General features: G+C 41.7%; 1 pseudogene; it reads right to left on the minus strand.

Moving 5' to 3' along the window:
• Window positions 1–344: 344 nt before the first annotated feature.
• On the minus strand, window positions 345–3,927 carry LOC124648583 (annotated as a pseudogene).
• Window positions 3,928–9,855: the final 5,928 nt, after the last annotated feature.

Consider the following 9,855-nt stretch of genomic DNA (forward strand, 5'->3'; position numbering starts at 1 on the left):
GTTCATGAAAACACAATACGAAGTCAAAACCACACCTTGTAAACACCGAAGTGTTTGGCTGACAGGCACAACCGCACCACGCCGTCCGGTTATCGCCAATGCGCTTTCCATCACCGAGGTCTCTCTCCCTATCCGACAGATAGCACATACGGAGTAGTATAAAACTCCTTCATTTGCCCATGGATTAAGCACCTTGGGAGGCTTGGGTACCCTTAAGAGCCACAGAATTCCCCAATACACCAGGCGAGATGTGCTCCAAATTACCCATCTCACTCCAGTTCAACGGTGCTCTTTTTTTTGCGGGAAAATCAACGATATTTTATTCCTCTAGAACAGGGTTACAGTCAGCTAAAACTAGCCTTGAAATACAGTCTGGAATTTGGTGTAGCCAACAAGTGGTACTACCTCCAGATCTACCTTTATTAGCCAAACAATTTGCAACCCTATTTTGTTCACGTACAATTTTCATGAGGCTAAAATCTCGAAGACTCATAAGACGCTTCACTTCGTCGATCAGATGGCCATACTGGGACCTATTCTTCATTGGTTCCTTTAGAGCCGCCAATGCAACCGCACAATCAGTCTGGATCATCACAGCTTCATTTGACCATTCCAGAGCAAGAGACATGCCCTCCATGATCGCGCTGATTTCCGCTTCCAGTGCTTCGTTGCAATTGAGTAGTGACCGGTAAGCTGAGAAAATTACCCCTCCATTAGAATCTCTTAGTACCATTCCTGTACCTGCTAGCTCTACCTTCAGCATCAAAAGAACCATCTACGGATAAAGCAAGTCGTCCAAGTTCTGGCTTAGGCCATTGCTGGTTCTGTCTCCGTTTGTCACACTTGGGCTGGATCGCCAGTTCAACGGTGCTCTAAAACCCACCGGAATTGCGGCGGCGACTCCGAAGAAGGCATACTGCAAGTCCCGCCTCGCTCCTCCGACCTCTAGCTGGACACGGTTGCTGTCTGTCACCCGCAGGGAACAGAGAATTACGACGAACTGGCCGACGGCAAGGCTGAATGCGCGAGACGGTCACGACAACACTCCGGCGATTGAGCCCGCAGTGCCCGTGGAGGGGTCCAACAGGGATCATGAAGTAGTAGTAGAAGTTGCACCGGCAGAATCCGCGCAGCTGCAAAGACGGGCAGAGGCTCCGGCTAGCGGGACCGTGCACTCTGAGAAGCCCGCACTACAGTCCATGCTCGAGGGTATTTACTTGTGCTCCTACGTCCTGTGCTCGAGGCTTTGCGAGCCCATAGGTGAAGGTATCCATGGAGTTGTCTGCAAAATTCTCGAGAAACTATGATGTCCTTAAGCATTTACCAACTTTTCCTATGTCAGCGATCCCAATTCTGTATCACCAAAGGATTTTTCTTTGCTTTTTCCTACTCCCTCTGATCCATAATTCGTGCCGTAATTGTAGTTCAAATTTGAATTAAACACGACAAGAATTATGAACGGAGAGAGCAGTTCTCTGGCATGCCTTGTAATAATTAGTTTCACCTATAATGCAAAAGCAAAGGTCCTGCTGGTTCGCCTAAGAAAGAAAGTACTGGAGACACAATGAAAACAGGAACCTAATGCAGGGTGACCTGCCAATCTAGATGAAGGCCCTTCAGAGTTCAGACCAGGAAAGCTTTGCTTAGAGATATGCTCAACAAATATTGCCTACAATAACACATCTGTGATTGGATATTACAGCAATGGTGGTACAATTAAAGAGAGCAATATTCAGCTTCAATCTCTGAAAGTACCTATGCAACATTTACAATCATCATTCCATCAAGAGAATAACAAAGCCAAGTAACTGTGTGCTATTTAACTCGTAGCAGGCGCCAGACTTGTAAGTTAGTTAATCTAACTATTTCCATGTTGTTCCTTCTTCCTATTATTCTCTTTTAGACTCTTAGGGCATCTACTGATAGACCACTCATCCACTTCCCATCTGTGTATTTGAGAGAGAATTGGGCCAAAATATGGAGAAAAAAACGGAGACCCTGGCCCCAGGCCATGTACCCCACTATATCTTGACTCTTTTTTCGGAAGCAATGGGAAAAATAATGCCTAAATTCTAAACGAAAGTAGAAGCTAAAAGCCTAATTAATTTAAATTTAATCATCCCTTCATTCCATGGACCTATCTTATTTTGTGGGGAGTGATATGACTAGATATTTCCAACTAAACCATGACCCCAACCTAGCAACATTACATGTCCGGGAAGTTCATTATAGATAGTAACAATCAGATCATGTAACTAGAAAAATATACTGCTTATATCAACTGAAAGATTCTGCAAGAGCTTAATGAAACTCATTTTGCAAAATCATGGTAATTGGAAAACTTATATCAAGCAACTATTAATACTCAAGTACATCACTCTAGTAACTAAAAATTTGATGGGCCGCCAAGGAAGATGGAGGTTTGTTTGCATTTAACAGTTCGGTCCCCAGTCAATGGTGAAATTCATTTTACGTTCTGATGACTGTCTTCACCTTTGCTTAGCTGCTTAGCATCATTGGGTGTCTCTGAGATTGCGCATACGCACGCAATTTGTTTCTTCATGCAAGCGCACGGACACACACAGAAACAACTACCGCTGACTCACCTTGATTTTTATTTCGTTTGTTATATCAGCAGCTTTAATTAAAGCAATCCTTAGACACTGCATGACAACACTTGGCATGAGACCCTCTCCACCAGCTTTCTGAATGGAACAGACATCAGCGTTCGAGTTAACCGTAACTGTCATTCTTCCTCCCATAATAGCTTCTTCCTTAAATGTTGGATCAACAACCTGCACACCAAAAATTCAGCCAAAAAATATCAGAAGATGAGAGCAACATGATGACTAACAGTACCCTTTCAAAATTAGAACTATGGAGCATACCATGATATTGCCATCACTAAAGTAAGCAAAGGTTACAGCTATGGGGAGGTGATGGATTATTAGCGGAAGTGGCTCCCTGACCTGTAAAATACAGTAAAAACATAAGATTAATTTGAAGGTGCTTTGTAGGGGAGCTAGAATGTTATTGAATGAATGAGCAAGAGAATATCCAATATAAACCTACATCAGGGTCATGAATTGTAAGTTGCTGACCATCATCCCCACCAACAGTGCATTCTGGCCTTCGGAATGTCGACAAAGCTGTCAATGCAGCAATGTTAGCCGCATCAATTAGATTCCTGAGGAATTCAACCATGTCATCTTACCCGGTTAGCACCCAAACCAGAAGCACTCACTCAATAAATATATCAGTGGGCAATATATACAACTCATACATACCCCCCATTGTCCAGAACGTGAAGATCTACACGCACTGACCAGACATGCTTCCCAGCAACAACGCACAGTGATTCCAGATCCACGGCTCGGCTCTCCCTGAGAAACAACAAAAGTCATCATTAAACTCCACGATTATATTCGACCAAAGAAGATCAGACAGCAAATTAGGAGACCTTAGGCCACGATCGATGACACGACCCAGCTCAAGCTGCTTCCCCAGGTCGCCCGGGCTCATAGGCAGGATCAGCCATGGGCGAGAACTCGGCGAATATAGCTAGCGTCCCTTCGTTAGGCCTCTCCTTGTACGGCTGAACCAGTTGGGCGGTAACATAGCCCATCACGCGCGTTTCGCCGAGCTCCACCTCCGCCGAGCCATCCTCCCTGCAGAATCCAACAGCAACTTCAGCAAACATTGAAGCGGGGGCGGCAAAGCCGTAGACGCCGTCGCGGCAGCAGAAGCACCAATCGTGAACGATGGAAGAAGGGATTGGAAGGGGATCGAGCCGAGTTACCTGCCGAACGCGATTTTGAGGTTCCGGAAGTCGAAGGGGCCGCGGCCATCGACTCGGAGGCCCGACTCCAAGGCGTGCTCGATGAACTCCCGCTCGTTTACAGTCGGGAACAACCGCTGATCCATCATCTCGTTACTCGCCGGCCGATTGTTCTAGGGTTTTAGACGCGGCCGAGGTCGGGGATCAGAGCTTTGTTCTTTTTATATCGTTTGATTTGACAAAGATTGTGGAGTACTACTCCGTCCATAAAATCCCTCCATCCATAAAAAAAAGTTGAAGATTTATCTAAATTTAAATATATCTAGAGAAATTATATAGATACATTTAAAATTTAAATAAGTTTGCGACATTCTTTTATAAATAGAGGCAATATTTTTCATGTAATTGCGAGCCTCTTCGGTCGCTTAATTTGCTAGGCTGCAAGTAAGAGTATCTTTAGTTGACGCCTACAATTTTGCGTTTAAAATTGTTTACACACTTCTCAGTCCGTCCAGTGTATAGGTTGTAAATGTATTTTTAGGTTATAAATTTAACTAATATAATATAAATTATGAATTATTGGAAACTAGAGATGTTATACATTCTAACGGTATAATTTTAAAATTCTACAACTTATTTTATATTTATCAAATTAACAACCTTTAAATACGCGTAGGTCCTACCCATCGGGATAGAGGTAATAGCAATTTCGAGTGATTTTATAGACTGATGTGCAAAGCCATGCGCTCAAGACTAGTCTATTTCCACAATTTATTTATTTCATAAATATACTCAGAGTGCTTTGTAAACTTCTACTTGCATCTTTTCTTCTTCAATTGTATTCTTGTCTTCCTCAGTCTTCTTCAATTCTCTTCTTGTCCTTCTCAATCTTCTTCAATTCTTTGATATACCCTAAGGTTTCTCTTCTTGTCCTTCTCAATCTTCTTCAATTCTTTGATATACCCTAAGGTTTCTCGAATGCTGAGAGTATTGACTTTAGATTCTAATTGTTTTGAAGGTCATATTATAAAGAATATGTATCATGGGCATATTATAGGATATAGATTACACCATGTATCCATCGGATGTGGCACCAATCCTTCAATTCGATCTTATATTTCCCCACGTTTAGTAAGTATGGCGAGCGAACATTAATAATGTTAAATAACATGGGTTGTGCATCGCTCAAAAAAAGTCCTTTTTTGTTTGGAAGTAATGACCCATATTATCATTGACTTTTATGGCCATATTGTCTCCATAAAATGTAGTTATAAATCCATGCATGCCACTTTATAGAGAAACCATATATTCTCAATGTTTGTTGAAGAAATGATTATTTTACATTGCCACAAGCCTTTAGAAGTCAATTTTTTAAAAGAACACCACTCATTTTATTTTTGCATAATTTATGAACATTCTTGTGATGTTCCTACCTTGTGCAATGGCTATCTAGGTCGGTCGAACCGCGTGATCTTCCACCCAACTACACCTAATAGTTGTAACATTTGTGAATAATTTGAAGGTGATATTGAGGAGATAAATAGGTCCATATTGGTGGCATATACATATGATTTACTCATAAAAATAATTGAATCATAATCCAATTGTTCAATTGAATCATAAACCAATTACTCATAATCCAATTGCTCAAAAGGAATAAATCTTTCTCAGAATACTCAACGGATGATATATGATTTTCATTTTTCATTTTTTATTGAATAGTTTGAATTTCATGTTCAAATTTTGGATCAGATGTGTGCATTGGATCTTGATAGGATGGCACTCCCATAGGAAAGTCGCACGGTGACTTATCTTTGTAAAGTCACTGATATTGGTTGCTATTTCAAATACATACATTGGTTTATTATATTCTTATTTTAATATCTAAGTCGTTATAATTAATTAGGGTGAGAGAAGATCAACATACCAAATTTAGCTTACACAAAATATTGTGGTGGCTTTGCTTTTTCATTGTTTTAATTACATACTACCTTCATCCCAAGGCTTAAACTTATTTTTTTAAGTCAAACCAAGTAAAGTTTGACCAATTTTTTTTAAGAATCTATCAGGAAATATGATATTTCGTAGATACCATATGAAAATATATTTCATTATTAATGATATTGATTTTGTATTTTACATGTTAATGATTCTTGATAAAAAAAAACTTGATCAAACTCGACATAGTTTGACTTTCTACAAAAATATAAGCCTTAAGCCTTGGGATGAAGATAGTATAATAAATAGTAGATATATCATGGTAGAAAGTATGTGGTTATTGAGTTGAGACTTGAGTCTTGGCACATATATAAATTGTTACCAAGAGGTTGTTAAACCATGTAAATTTTCTATTAAGATATTTGTGATGAACAATAGACCACACGTAAATTTTCTATTGAGATTTTTGTTATTATATTTACAATGATTTTTTTGATCAAATAAAATTTTAAAATACATATATAAAATTGTGTTGGAAGTCACCAATACCAAATTTGGCCTAACTTATTAAGAGTGCTCATAACTTAGATTCATCTTACCTTCGAGTAAATTCTCTACATGCCCCTAATAAGAGTGAACATGATTTTAATTTCGAATCTAAAGTACTCCCTCCGGTTCTAAATTCTTGTCGCGGGTTCAATAAATCTAGAAATATTTTAGGCTATATTTCACCTAGATCTGCGATAAATATTTAGGCTGGAGGGAGAGTATGTAACTTACGATGAACTCAACCCGCTCCTAAGCATAAGCGGACCCAACCATCCCTAAGCCCAGGCACACGCCCAGGATTCCGACCAGCGACACGGCCTATTTTGATCAAAATTTGATGAATATTTGACCATACTTACAGTGCGCCTAGGCTTGATAAAAATCTTGGGTCCACCAAGATTTCTCTTTCCACGTACAAACATAAGTTCTTACCGCTGAATGCAGATCCATTTTGGTGCCAAGTAGTAATAAATATTACTAGAGAATAAGAAACATAGAATGATCTTTTATACACTTATTACTAGCTAGAGCTCACAAAATAGTAAGTTGGAAAAAAACAGAATGCATGAAAAGAACTCAAAATCGATATGCAGCGGGCGGCGGTACTGCAGGGAACAAACCTTTGAGCAGTGCATGCGTGTGTGAGAGAGAGACAGAACTGAGCCCCTTACGAATGGCACACAGGAAGTTCTCTCATTTTCTTAATTTTTCATCGTTTTGACCAGAGTGCATCATAATATTTGCAACGACAGGAGGAGATAACACCAACTGTAAACTGAACTTGGATATGATATATTCAATTCAAGAAATACATTGGTTTACATAAGACAGAAAAATAAATAAACTTGTTCGGCAAACATCCGCCTGATTACATTACATACAGTATGTATCAGTGGTCAACCGTACTTGATCACATGAAAATAGTAAAAGCTACACCATATCACTCGCACGTATACACACGTGCGACTAATGCGGTGCTAGAAAGTAGGAACCCCTCCCCTGGTGTCTGCATCAGTAGAGGAAGTATGCAAGGAAGGAGGCGACGAGGGCAACGGGGGCGACTGCAACGCCAGAGGCCTCGCTTGTGGCATGTTCCTCGGAGGCCACGACGGCAGTGGCCGAGGCGGCGACGACGAGGGCGGCGAAGGCGATCTTCTTCATCTCCATTTCGTACGGACGGTGGTGCGTGGATACTGGCAGGCGAGGTGGTGCGAGATGGGAGTTTATTAGTTGGGAGAGTCTTATTTAGCTTGATGATCCATCGATGCTTGGAACAGGGTTATATAGGCCGGGGTAGTTGGACACGAGTGGTTAGGAGCAGCTTTAGGATGATCGCACTCTTCGTTACCTTAGGATGGCTTAATGGTGGTTGGAGAACATAGAGAGGGTCAGAGAGAGGCAAAAATAGGCATAGGTGCATGTGCTGCAGGCAACGGACACCATTGTCCTTGAGCCTTGACGTTAATTTTGTCCGGTCTCCTCCTGGTCCTGACCTCCCGGATGTTGAAGAGTACCACCCTGCTGATTCAACTGTAGAGACGGAACGACAATGTAGTTGCCCCGTTTTTTGTACGGCAAATGGACAATGGTTGTCCAGTTTTAATCAGATACTTTTGGCCCAGTTAATGATATGAAAACTTGATAAGAAAAAACTGCAAGAACAATGGGCTCACTACCTACGAACTAGGCTAACAACACCGCCATCCCCACAAAAAATATTGGAAAACATAAGTCTCGACGGTGTCATGCAGAATAAAGGCCTATTTGGTTCGCAGATTTCTCAAAACACAGGAATAGTAAAAAATAATAAAACATTGGATTATAATGTCATGTCAGCTTAAATCCTACATATATTTATGTGTTCCAAAAAAAATTTGATTCTATCACCGAAAGAGTAAAGGATACTAAAAAAATTGAGCGCATGTTAGACTTCCAATGAAATATAGCGCAATAGAGTTTTAGAAAAAGTTTGTACAAATCAAACAACCACTATAGGAAAATAACCCTAAGGATTTTAATGCTCTAGAATTTCTATGTAAATCCTTTGAACCAAAGAGTCGTCAATGTTTTCATCGTAGTGTGCTAATCATGACCAAAAGATTTAGGCTGGTGTCAATGCATAGCCTCACTCTCACCCGCCACGTCAGCTTTTTTCCTCACTCTCACCTCACTCTCACCCCACGGTGCCAATGCACAGGCTATAGTGCCAGCTTTACTTCTCTTTCCTCCACGTAAGCTTTTCTCTCTCCTCGACATCAGCATTTCATTTTCAGATTACAACAATATAAATAATGCAAGGAAATTATTTTATTGAACTAAAATTGTTACCGATTACATCATAAAAAAATTACATAAAAATTTGAAAAGATTACATAAAAATTTGAAAAAATTACATAATCTAGGAATTAGCCCACACATGCTCCATCAAATCATGCTGGAGCTGTGTATACATCGGTGACTCCCTCATTTCGGTGTCCATCTGAATCCTGGCTGCTAGGCTTGGTGGTGCATGGTGGTGTATTGCAGGGCCGACGTTTGAAGCAACTGTCTCATAGCTGTTGTCCAAATTTGTACCACGCTCATCGTCGATGATCATGTTGTGCAGAATGACACATGCACGCATGATCAATCCAAGAGTACGCCTCGAGTAGGAGCGTCCCGGAACTGTTAGAATGTTGAACCTTGCCTTCAACACTCCAAAGGCACACTCGACATCTTTGCGATGCGCTGAGTGAGCAGCAGTGAACACTCGCTGCTTTTCATTTTGTGGAAGAGTAACACCTTTCATGAACACCGGCCAGGAGGGGTAGATGCCGTCGGCAAGGTAGTAACCATAGTGGTACTCGTGTCCGTTCACCGTGAAGTTCACTACGGGTGCTTCTCCCTAAGCACATCGGTGAACAACGGCGACCGGTTGAGTACATTGAGGTCGTTGTTGGACCCGGCCACTCCAAAAAGGCATGCCGGATCCAACGATCATACGACGCAACGGCTTCTAAAATTATGGTAGGGTGTTTGATGTCTCCCTTGTGAATTGACCGGCATGAGCCACTGGGCAGTTCCTCCACTGCCAATGCATGCAATCGATGCTCCCTAACATGCCCGGAAAGCCACGCTCCTCGGCTTTCGCTAACAGACGCTGAGTATCCTCGACATTTGGTCGACGGAAAAAGTGTTCCCCGTAACACTCAATGATACCTTCACAGAATCTATCTAGACAATCTGATGAAGTTTGTCTAGCTAACTTAAGCCACTCATCTATTGTATCTGCAGCGGCTCCATAAGCTAACAGACGCAAAGCCGCAGTACACTTTTGCAGGGGAGAAAAACCAGCACGGTTGAGAGCATCATTTCTTTGGGTGAAATACGGAGAGTATTCACCCAATCTATCCACAATGCGCAGGAAGAGGGATCGTCTCATCCGATACCTTCGCCGAAAGTAGCTCGGAGGATAGTTGCAGTCGTCGGCGAAGTAGTCCTCGAAGAGCCGATCGTGGGCACCCAGACGATCACGCCTGATGAACTCTCCGCGGCGTCGACGTCTTGGCACCACCTCCTCGTTGAGCATCTCCTCCTCATACTCCGCCTGG

The sequence above is a fragment of the Lolium rigidum genome, chromosome 4, assembly GCF_022539505.1.
Source record: "Lolium rigidum isolate FL_2022 chromosome 4, APGP_CSIRO_Lrig_0.1, whole genome shotgun sequence".
NCBI classification, from domain to species: domain Eukaryota; kingdom Viridiplantae; phylum Streptophyta; class Magnoliopsida; order Poales; family Poaceae; genus Lolium; species Lolium rigidum.